Below are 11769 nucleotides of genomic sequence, written 5' to 3'. Positions count from 1 at the left end.
CTTCGATACAACTAATCAGCAAGTGCACTGGGTCGTCCAAGTAATACCTTACGTGAGTAAGGGTCGAATCCCACGGAGATTGTTGGTATGAAGCAAGCTATGGTCACCTTGTAAATCTCAGTCAGGCAGATATAAAGTGATAATGGTGTTTTCGAATATTATATAGTAAAATAGGGATAGAGATACTTATGTAAATCATTGGTAAGAATTTCAGATAAGCGAATGGAGATGCTTTTCGTTCCTCTGAACCTCTGCTTTCCTGCTATCTTCATCCAATCAGTCTTACTCCTTTCCATGGCTGGCTTTATGCAAGGGCATCACCGTTGTCAGTGGCTACATCCCCTCCTCTCAGTGAATAATATGCTCACGCACCCTATCACGGCACGGCTATTCATCTGTCGGTTCCCGATCATGCTGGAATAGGATTCACCCTCCTTTTGCGTCTGTCACTAACGCCCAGCACTCGCGAGTTTGAAGCTCGTCACAGTCATTCAATCATTGAATCCTACTCAGAATACCACAGACAAGGTTTAGACCTTCCGGATTCTCTTGAATGCCGCCATCATTCTAGCTTACGCCACGAAGATTCTGGTTAGGAGATCTAAGAGATACTCATTCTAGCTTAATTCATGTAGAACAGAAGTGTTTGTCAGGCACGCGTTCATAAGGAGGAAGGATGATGAGCGTCACACATAATCATCACCTTCATCACGTTCTTGGGTGCGAATGGATATCTTAGAAGCGAAATAAGAAGAATTGAATAGAAAACAGTAGTACTTTGCATTAATCTTTGAGGAACAGCAGAGCCCCACACCTTAATCTATGGAGTGTAGAAACTCTACCATTGAAAATACATAAGTGAAAGGTCCAGGCATGGCCGAGATGGCCAGCCCCCTAAAACGTGATCAAAGGATCATCAGGTAATCCAAAGATCCAAAGATGGTCAAAAAGACGCCTAATACAATAGTAAAAGGTCCTATTTATAATAAACTAGCTACTAGGGTTTACATGAGTAAGTAATTGATGCATAAATCCACTTCCGGGGCCCACTTGGTGTGTGTTTGAGCTGAGCCTGAGTGTTGCACGTGCAGAGGCCATTTGTGGAGTTGAACGCCAGTTTCTGTGCCAGTTTGGGCGTTCAACTCTGGTTTTGGATCCTTTTCTGGCGCTGGACGCCAGATTTGGGCAGAAGGCTGGCGTTGAACGCCAGTTTACGTCGTCTATTTTTGGCCAAAGTATAGACTATTATATATTGCTGGAAAGCCCTGGATGTCTACTTTCCAACGCAATTGGAAGCGCGCCATTTAGAGTTCTGTAACTCCAGAAAATCCACTTTGAGTGCAGGGAGGTCAGAATCCAACAGCATCAGCAGTCCTTTTTCAACCTCTGAATTTGATTTCTGCTCAAGTCCCTCAATTTCAGCCAGAGAATACCTGAAATCACAGAAAAACACACAAACTCATAGTAAAGTCCAGAAATGTGAATTTAACATAAAAACTTATGAAAACATCCCTAAAAGTAACTAGATTCTACTAAAAACATACTAAAAACAATGCCAAAAAGCGTATCAATTATCCGCTCATCAAGGTGCGAGCCAGTATCAAGAACCAGGGAGACACCATCAAGAAGCTAGAATTTCAAGTGGGATACTTATCTGAGAAGATCCCCAAACCTACTGATAGCTTCCCAAGTGACACAGAGAAAAATCCGAGAGGTGAAGCAAAGAAAGTCAGATGGGAAGATTGCAAGATGATTACTATAAGTGATAAGGAGACTGAGGAAGAGCTGAACAACCCATCAGAATAACCTAAAGACACTTCGGCAGGAAAGCAGGGGGAGAATCATCAAGAAATCACAATTACACAGAAAGAGCTGACACAGAAGGAGCTGCTAAGACTCTATGCACCCTTTCCCCAATTACTAAATGGCTGTGTAGAGAAGAGACTATAGTCAAGGTTTCTTGACATGTTTGCATCTCTCCATGTAAACATACCATTCATCAAGGCCCTCCAACAAATGCCCTCATACATTAAGTATATGAAGGAACTGCTGACCAAGAAAAGGTCACTCAAGGGAGGACAAACCATAGTGATGAATAAGGAGTGCAGTGCTCTTATTCAACCAGAGATGCCTACAAAGAGGAAGGACCCAGTGAGTTTCTACATTCCCTGTGCCATAGGAGAAACAATGTTTGATAAAGGACTTTGCGATCTCGGAGCAAGCATCAACTTAATGCCTTTATCACTTATGAAAATGCTACAGATCAATGAGATAATATCCACAGATGTAGTTATCAGGCTGGCTGACAAAACTCAAAAACAAGTAGTAGGAGTGGTTGAAAATGTGCTAGTGAAGGTTGGAAAATACTTCCTGCCCATAGACTTTGTCATCTTGGACATGGAAGAGAGTCACCTGCACCCAATCATGTTGGGAAAACCATTCCTGGCTACAGCCAGAGCACTTATAGATGTGGAGTGAGGGGAGCTAATTTTGAGGATCCATGATGAACAACTCACCTTCAATGTTTTCAAGCCCTCACAAAAAATAGATCAAGAGAACAAAGAACCAAGCAAAGATCACAGTGAGATACTGAATGAAGAAACAAGTACTGAAGCACAACCAGCACATCTGGGAATCTCCTTAGTTGAGGAACAAGGCAATCAGCAGCTGTCACAGCTCAAAGAAAATCAGGAGGAACCTAAACCACCAGAGCTATATGAGACCAGCAACAAAACCTATTTGGAAGAGGAGGTCACAAAGAGCAAGGCAACATCAAAAGGAACAAAGAAGAAGGTACCAAGGAGGTGGAGGAACAAGAAGATCCCTACAGAGGACTTCTCTCCAGGGGATAAAGTAATCTCAGCTTACTTCCCAGCCATTCCCCCCGATCTCCCCACCATCCCATCTCAGCTACCTAAAGTTTTTACCATCAACAGAGTCCTCTCCTTGGAACATGTAAATATCCTTGATGAAGCCAATGGAGATAGATTTACTGCAAGGGGGAGGACTTGAAGCACTACCAACCACCCTGATAAAGGCAGAACGTCAAGCTAGTGACGCTAAAGAAGCGCTTCAAGGGAGGCAACCCATGTTTTACATGCTTTAAAAAATAGTTAATAAATCAAGGTTCATAAAATTTGAATCAACTTGATATACACTTGAATGAATCATTGTGTGCAACATATAGTGAGGAACAAGTTTGGTGTTCAAGGCACACTAAGAGAACATGAATGTAACCCACATCATGTCACTCTTAGGGGCCTTGAACAAATCTTTTACACCACATGGCACCAAACTAAGTTTGGTGTTGCCAATGTTGCATACATGGATATTCAGTTAATCAGTTGGTTGGCATTCATGAATACTACTTAGTTAGTCATAAACAAAAACTAAAAAAAGTGGTAGTTGTTCCCATTTTTATTTTGCCGCCACTATCCACACAATTAATAATTACACTTTTTCTTGTTTCGTAGGAAAATTGATGGACAATTGAAAGGAAGATTCGGCCACCACAAAAGGGGAGTATTTCACACATGTCTCAAGGGAAAATGCATTGGGAATGGTTGCCATGCAACATTGGAAGAAGAACAAGCTTGGAAACTGAACCAATCCATTCATAAAGTTGGTGATCCTTGTGCTCACCCCATGTAAAACCCCATCCGTTCATCATACACCAATCCCATCAATCCACACCTTTCATCCACATACCACTTCCCTATATAAGTGGTTCGCACTAAGTACACCCTTAACATTCCAATTTCACTCCCCACACTTCTCAGTCTCGAAACCAAACACTCTTCCCCTTCATTGCACCAAATCTTAACCCAACCGAATTCCCTCGCCTATCCATACCTTCCACCACCTTCACACATCAACTCCTACTTATGGCATCATCAAGCTCTGATGAGCGGATAATTTATACGCTTTTTGGCATTGTTTTTAGTATGTTTTTAGTAGGATCTAGTTACTTTTAGGGATGTTTTCATTAGTTTTTATGTTAAATTTACATTTCTGGACTTCACTATGAGTTTGTGTGTTTTTCTGTGATTTCAGGTATTTTCTGGCTGAAATTGAGGGACTTGAGCAAAAATCAGATTCAGAGGTTGAAGAAGGACTGCTGATGCTGTTGGATTCTGACCTCCCTGCACTCAAAATGGATTTTCTGGAGCTACGGAACTCAAAATGGCACGCTTCCAATTGCGTTGGAAAGTAGACATCCAGGGCTTTCCAGAAATATATAATAGTCCATACTTTGGCTAAGAATAGTCGACGCAAACTGGCGTTCAACACCAGATTTCTGCCCAAATCTGGCGTCCAGCGCCAGAAAAGGAGCCAAAACCAGAGTTGAACGCCCAAACTGGCACAAAAGCTGGCGTTCAACTCCAAGAAGGACCTCTACACGTGCAACACTCAAAGCTCAGCCCAAGCACACACCAAATGGGCCCCAGAAGTGGATTTATGCATCAATTACTTACTTCTGTAAACCCTAGTAGCTAGTTTATTATAAATAGGATATTTCACTATTGTATTTGACATCCTGAGTTTTATCCTGGATTGTATTCTGATCCTGTGATCACGTTTTGGGGGCTAGCCATCTCGGCCATGCCTGGACCTTTCACTTATGTATTCTCAACGGTAGAGTTTCTACACTCCATAGATTAAGGTGTGGAGCTCTGCTGTTCCTCAAAGATTAATGCAAAGTACTACTGTTTTCTATTCAATTCATCTTATTTCGCTTCTAAGATATTCATTCGCACTTCAACCTGAATGTGATGAATATGACAATCATCATCATTCCCTATGAACGCGTGCCTGACAACCACTTCCGTTCTACCTTCGACTGAATGAGTATCTCTTAGATCTCTTAATCGGAATCTTCGTGGTGTAAGCTAGAATGATGGCGGCATTCAAGAGAATCTGGAAGGTCTAAACCTTGTCTGTGGTATTCCAAGTAGGATTCAATGATTGAATGACTGTGACGAGCTTCAAACTCGCGATTGCCGGGCGTAGTGACAGACGCAAAAGGATAGTAAATCCTATTCCAGCATGATCGAGAACCGACAGATGAATAGCCATGCTGTGACAGGGTGCGTTGACCATTTTCACTGAGAGGATAAGATGAAACCATTGACAATGGTGATGCCTCCAGACGATTAGCCGTGCCGTGACAGGGCATTTGGATCATTTTCCCGAGAGAAGACCGAAAGTAGCCATTGACAATGGTGATGTATCACATAAAGCCAGCCATGGAAAGGAGTGAGACTGATTGGATGAAGATAGCAGGAAAGCAGAGGTTCAGAGGAACGAAAGCATCTCTATTCGCTTATCTGAAATTCTCACCAATGATTTACATAAGTATTTCTATCCCTTCTTTTATTATTTAATTTCGAAAACTCCATTACTATTTTATATCCGCCTGACTGAGATTTACAAGGTGACCATAGCTTGCTTCATACCAACAATCTCCGTGGGATTCGACCCTTACTCATGTAAGGTATTACTTGGACGACCCAGTGCACTTGCTGGTTAGTTGTGGGAAGTTGTGAACCATGGTATTGGCATCACGTTTTTGGTGCCATTACCAGGGAAAGAAAGAGCGATGAATTTTACATAATCAAAAGTGTAATCACAATTTCTGCGCACCAAGTTTTTGGTACCGTTGCTGGGGATTGTTTGAGTTTTCGGCAAGCTTTTGGTCGGGTAACATCAGTGCCAAGTTTGATCCGGCAACAACACCAAGTTTTTGGCGCCGTTGCCGGGGATTGTTCGAGTTTGGACAACTGACGGTTCATCCTGTTGCTCAGATTGGGTAACTTTCTTTTCGTTTTCTTTTCAAAAATATTTCAAAAATTTTCTCATCTGTTTTCGAAAAAAAAATAAAAATGTTTTCAAAAATGTATTTTTCTTCAGAATTTTTAAGAATGAATTCTAGTGTTTCATGAAGCATGTGAAGCCTGGCTGGCTGTAAAGCCATGTCTAAATTCATTTGGACTGAGGCTAGCAATTTGTTATCAAGAGCAAGCTAGTTGTTGTTAATCCACCTGCTACTGTTCCTGATTTACATGCTAAAGCTTGGCTGGCCATTGGCCATGTCTAGTGTTTTGGACCGAAGCTTTCATTGAAAGCTTGGCTGGCTAGTGAGCCATGTCTAATTCCTGGACTGAAGCTTTAGACTAAGAATGCAAGATTCCTGGAATTCATATTAAAAATTCTAGAATCCTTATTTTTCTTTTACAAAATAATTTTCGAAAAAATCCAAAAAAATTAGAAAATCATAAAAATCAAAAATATTTTTTTTTTGTGTTCGTGTTTGAGTCTTGAGTCATGTTATAAGTTTGGTGTCAATTGCATGTGCATCTTGCATTTTTCGAAAATTCATGCATTCATATTGTTCATCATGATCTTCAAGTTGTTCTTGGTAAGTCTTCTTGTTTGATCTTTGCATTTGCATGTTTTGTGTATTTTCTTATTTTTCATATGCATTCTTGAATTCTTAGTGTCTAAGCATTAAAGAATTCTATGTTTGGTGTCTTGCATGTTTTCCTTTCATTAAAAATTTTTCAAAAATATGTTCTTGATATTCATCATGACATTCAAAGTGTTCTTGGTGTTCATCTTGACATTCATAGCATTCTTGCATGCATCACATGTTTTGATCTAAAATTCTCATGCATTGCATCATTTTTCTTGTTTTTCTCTCTCTTCATTAAAAATTCAAAAATAAAAAAAATATCTTTCCCTTTTTCTCTCTCATCAAATTCGAAAATTTGAGTTGACTTTTTCAAAATTTTTTAAAATCAAGTTGTTTCTTATGAGTCAAATCAAATTTTCAATTTGAAAATCTTATCTTTTTCAAAAATAAAATCTTTTTCATTTTTCTTAGTTATTTTCGAAAATTTCAAAAATATTTTTCAAAAATCTTTTTCTTAATTTTACATCATATTTTCGAAAATAACAATAACAATTAATGTTTTGATTCAAAAATTTCAAGTTTGTTACTTGCTTGTTAAGAAAGGTTCAAACTTTGAGTTCTAGAATCATATCTTGTGATTTCTTGTGAATCAAGTCGTTAATTGTGATTTTAAAAATCAAATCTTTTTCAAAATTAATTTCAATCATATGTTTTCAAAAATATCTTTTTATCTTTTTTTTAAAAAAAAATTTGATTTCAAAATATCTTTTCTAACTTCCTAACCTCTCATCTTTTCAAAATTTGTTTCAACTAACTAACTAACTTTTTGTTTGCTTCTTACCTTTTTCAAAATTACCTAACTAACTCTCTCTCTCTAATTTTCGAAAATATCTTCCCTCTTTTTCAAAAATTTCTTTTCAATTAACTAATTATTTTTATTTTTGATTTCAAAATTTTTCGAAAATTACTATCCTTTTTCAAAAACTATTTTCGAAAATCACTAACCCTTTTTCAAAAATTATTTTCGAAAATTCTCCCTCTCCCATCTTATTCTATTTATTTATTCATCTACTAACATCTCATCTCACATCTCTACCCTCCTCACAGTTGTGTTTCTTCTATTACATTACATTCTTTATCTCCCTCTTTTCTTCCACTCACAAAGGGATCCCTATACTGTGGTATAAAGGAACTCTATTATTATTATGTTTTCTGTGCCCTCTTCTTTGTCATATGAGCAGGAGCAAGGACAAGAATATTCTTGTTGAAGCAGATCCGAAACCTGAAAGGACCCTGAAGAGAAAATTAAGAGAAGCTAAATTACAACAATCCAGAGATAACCTTTCAGAAATTTTCGAACAGGAGAAGGAGATGGCAGCCGAAAATAATAATAATGTAAGGAAGATGCTTGGTGACTTTACTGCACCTAATTCCAATCTACATGGAAGAAGCATCTCCATTCCTGCCATTGGAGCAAACAACTTTGAGCTGAAACCTCAATTAGTTTCTCTGATGCAGCAGAACTGCAAGTTTCATGGACTTCCATCTGAAGATCCTTTTCAGTTCTTAACTGAATTCTTGCAGATATGTGATACTGTTAAGACTAATGGAGTAGATCCTGAAGTCTACAGGCTCATGCTTTTCCCTTTTGCTGTAAGAGACAGAGCTAGAATCTGGTTGGACTCTCAACCTAGAGACAGCCTGAACTCTTGGGATAAGCTGGTCACGGCTTTCTTAGCCAAGTTCTTTTCTCCTCAAAATCTGAGCAAGCTTAGAGTGGATGTTTAGACCTTCAAACAGAAAGAAGGTGAATCCCTCTATGAAGCTTGGGAAAGATACAAACAGTTGACCAAAAAGTGTCCTTCTGACATGCTTTCAGAATGGACCATCCTGGATATATTCTATGATGGTCTGTCGGAGTTATCAAAGATGTCATTGGATACTTCTGCAGGTGAATCCATTCACCTAAAGAAAATGCCTGCAGAAGATCAAGAACTCATTGACATGGTTGCTAATAACCAGTTCATGTACACTTCTGAGAGGAATCCTGTGAGTAATGGGACGCCTGTGAAAAAGGGAGTTCTTGAAGTTGATACTCTGAATGCCATATTGGCCCAGAACAAAATATTGACTCAGCAAGTCAATATGATCTCTCAGAGTCTGAATGGAATGCAAGCTGTATCCAACAGTACTCAAGAGGCATCATCTGAAGAAGAAGCTTATGATCCTGAGAACCCTGCAATAGCAGAGGTAAATTACTTAGGTGAACCTTATGGAAACACCTATAACTCATCATGGAGAAATCATCCGAATTTCTCATGGAAGGATCAAAAGCCTCAACAAGGCTTCAATAATGGTGGAAGAAACAGGTTTAACAATAATAAACCTTTTCCATCATCCACTCAGCAACAGACAGAGAACTCTGAACAAAATACTTCTAATTTAGCAAACTTAGTCTCTGATCTATCCAAGGCCACTGTAAGTTTCATGAATGAAACAAGGTCTTCCATTAGAAATCTGGAAGCACAAATGGGCCAGCTGAGTAAAAGGATCACTGACATCCCTCCTAGTACTCTCCCAAGCAATACAGAAGAGAATCCAAAAGGAAAGTGCAAGGCCATTGACATAAGCACCATGGCCGAACCTATAAGGGAAGGAGAGGACGTGAATCCCAGTGAGGAAGACCTCCTAGGACGTCCAGTGATCAATAAGGAGTTTCCCTCTGAGGAACCAAAGGAATCTGAGGCTCATCTAGAGACCATAGAGATTCCATTGAACCTCCTTATGCCCTTCATGAGCTCTGATGAGCAATCTGCCAAGTTTCTTGGTGCAATCATGAAGCTGAATGCCAAATTATTTGGCATTGATACTTGGGAAGTTGAACCTCCCTTGTTCATCAATGAACTAAGTAATCTGGATCAACTGACTTTGCCTCAGAAGAGACAGGATCCTGGAAAGTTCATAATACCTTGTACCATAGGCACCATGATCTTTAAGGCTCTGTGTGACCTTGGTTCAGGGATAAACCTCATGCCCCTCTCTGTAATAGAGAAACTGGGAATCTATGGGGTGCAAGCTGCTAAAATCTCATTAGAGATGGCAGACAATTCAAGAAAACAGGCTTATGGACAAGTAGAGGACGTGTTAGTAAAGGTTGAAGGCCTTTACATCCCTGCTGATTTCATAGTCCTGGATACTGGAAAGGAAAAGGATGAATCCATCATCCTAGGAAGACCTTTCCTGGCCACAGCAAGAGCTGTGATTGATGTGGACAGAGGAGAATTGATCCTTCAAGTAAATGAGGACAACCTTATGTTTACAACTCAAGGATCTCTCTCTGCATCTATGGAGAGGAAGCATAAAAGGCTTCTCTCAAAGCAGAGTCAAACAAAGTCCCCACAGTCAAACTCTAAGTTTGGTGTTGGGAGGCCACAACCAAACTCTAAGTTTGGTGTTGAACTCCCATATCCAATTTCTAAGTTTGGTGTTGGAGAGTCTCAACAAAGCTCTGAACATCTGTGAGGCTCCATGAGAGCCCACTGTCAAGCTATTGACATTAAAGAAGCGCTTGTTGGGAGGCAACCCAATATTTATTTATCTAATTTTGTTTTTGTTTTTCATGTTTTGTTAGTTTCATGATCATGTGGAGTCACAAAATAAATATAAAAATTGAAAACAGAATCAAAAATAGCAGAAGAAAAATCACACCCTGGAGGAAGCATCTACCTAGCGTTCAACGCCAGAACAGAGCATGGTTCTGGTGTTCAACGCCAGAAATGGCAGCAAATGGGCGTTGAACGCCCAAAATGGGCACCAACCTGGCGCTGAACGCCCAGAGTTGTGTTCAAGGGCATTTTACATGCCTAATTTGGTGCAAGGGTGCAAATCCTTGACACCCCAGGATCTGTGGACCCCACAGGATCATCTCAGGATCTGTGGACCCCACAGGATCCCCACCTACCTCCACTCACTTCTTCTAACCCCTCTTTCACACAATCCCATAAACACTCTTCCCCAAAACCCTTTACCAATCACCTCAATCTCTCTTCCCCATCACCTCTTCACCACTCACATCCATCCACTCTTCCCCATAAACCTACCTCATAAACCTCACCTACCTTCAAAATTCAAAACCAATTTCCCTCCCAAACCCAACTATATGGCCGAAACCTTTCCCCCCCTCCCTTCCCTATATAAAGCCCTCCATTCTTCATCAAATTCACACAACACACCCCTCTACACCCTTCTTGGCCGAAACACTTCCCACTCTCCATCTCTTCCATTTCTTCTTCTTCTTCATCTATTCTTTCTTTTATTGCTCGAGGGCGAGCAAAATTCTAAGTTTGGTGTGGTAAAAGCATAAGCTTTTTGTTTTTCCATTACCATTGATGGCACCTAAGACCGGAGAATCCTCTAAGAAGGGGAAAGGGAAGACAAAAGCTTCCACATCCGAGTCATTGGAGATGGAAAGGTTCATCTCCAAAGCCCATCAAGACCACTTCTATGATGTTGTGGCCAAGAAGAAGGTGATCCCCGAGGTCCCTTTCAAACTCAAAAGAAATGAGTATCCGGAGATCCGACATGAAATCAAAGAAGAGGTTGGGAAGTTCTAACAAATCCCATCCAACAAGTCGGCATCCTAATGGTTCAAGAGTTCTATGCCAATGCATGGATCACCAAGAACCATGATCAAAGTAAGAACCCGGATCCAAAGAACTATGTTACAATGGTTCGGGGGAAATACTTAGATTTTAGTCCGGAGAATGTGAGGTTGGCGTTTAACTTGCCCATGATGCAAGGAGATGAACGCCCCTACACTAGAAGGGTCAACTTTAATCAAAGGTTGGACCAAGTCCTTATGGACATATGTGTGGAAGGAGCTCAATGGAAGATTGACTCCAAAGGCAAGCCGGTTTAACTAAGAAGATTGGACCTCAAGCCTGTGGCTAGAGGATGGTTGGAGTTCATTCAATGCTCAATCACTCCCACTAGCAACCGGTCTGAAGTTACTATAGACCAGGCCATCATGATCCATAGCAACATGATTGGAGAAGAGGTGGAAATTCATGAGATTATACCTCAAGAACTCTACAAGGTGGCTGACAAGTCTTCCACTATGGCAAGGTTAGCCTTTCCTCACCTCATTTGCCACCTATGCAATTCAGCTGGGATTGACATAGAGGGAGATATCCTCATTAAAGAGGACAAGCCCATCACTAAGAAAAAGATGGAGAAAGCAAGAGAGCCCATTCATGGAGCTCAAGAGGCGTATGAAGCTCATCACCATGAGATCCCGGAGATGCCTCAAATGCACATTCCTCCACAAAACTATTGGGAGCAAATCAACAACTCCTTAG

At 40.3% G+C, this 11769-nt stretch overlaps 1 non-coding gene across 1 annotated transcript; it reads right to left on the bottom strand.

Annotated features, from left to right (window-relative positions):
- Window positions 1–8179: 8179 nt before the first annotated feature.
- LOC112726118 (small nucleolar RNA R71) lies at window positions 8180–8287 on the bottom strand. The gene has a single exon (XR_003165184.1). It is a non-coding gene; the product is annotated as a small nucleolar RNA R71 (small nucleolar RNA).
- Between the last annotated feature and the right edge of the window lie 3482 nt (window positions 8288–11769).

Source organism: Arachis hypogaea, chromosome 11 (assembly GCF_003086295.3).
Source record: "Arachis hypogaea cultivar Tifrunner chromosome 11, arahy.Tifrunner.gnm2.J5K5, whole genome shotgun sequence".
Taxonomy (NCBI): Eukaryota; Viridiplantae; Streptophyta; class Magnoliopsida; order Fabales; family Fabaceae; genus Arachis; species Arachis hypogaea.
The sequence above is the reverse complement of the archived record's forward strand: the minus strand, read 5'-3'. Positions and strand labels throughout refer to the sequence as shown.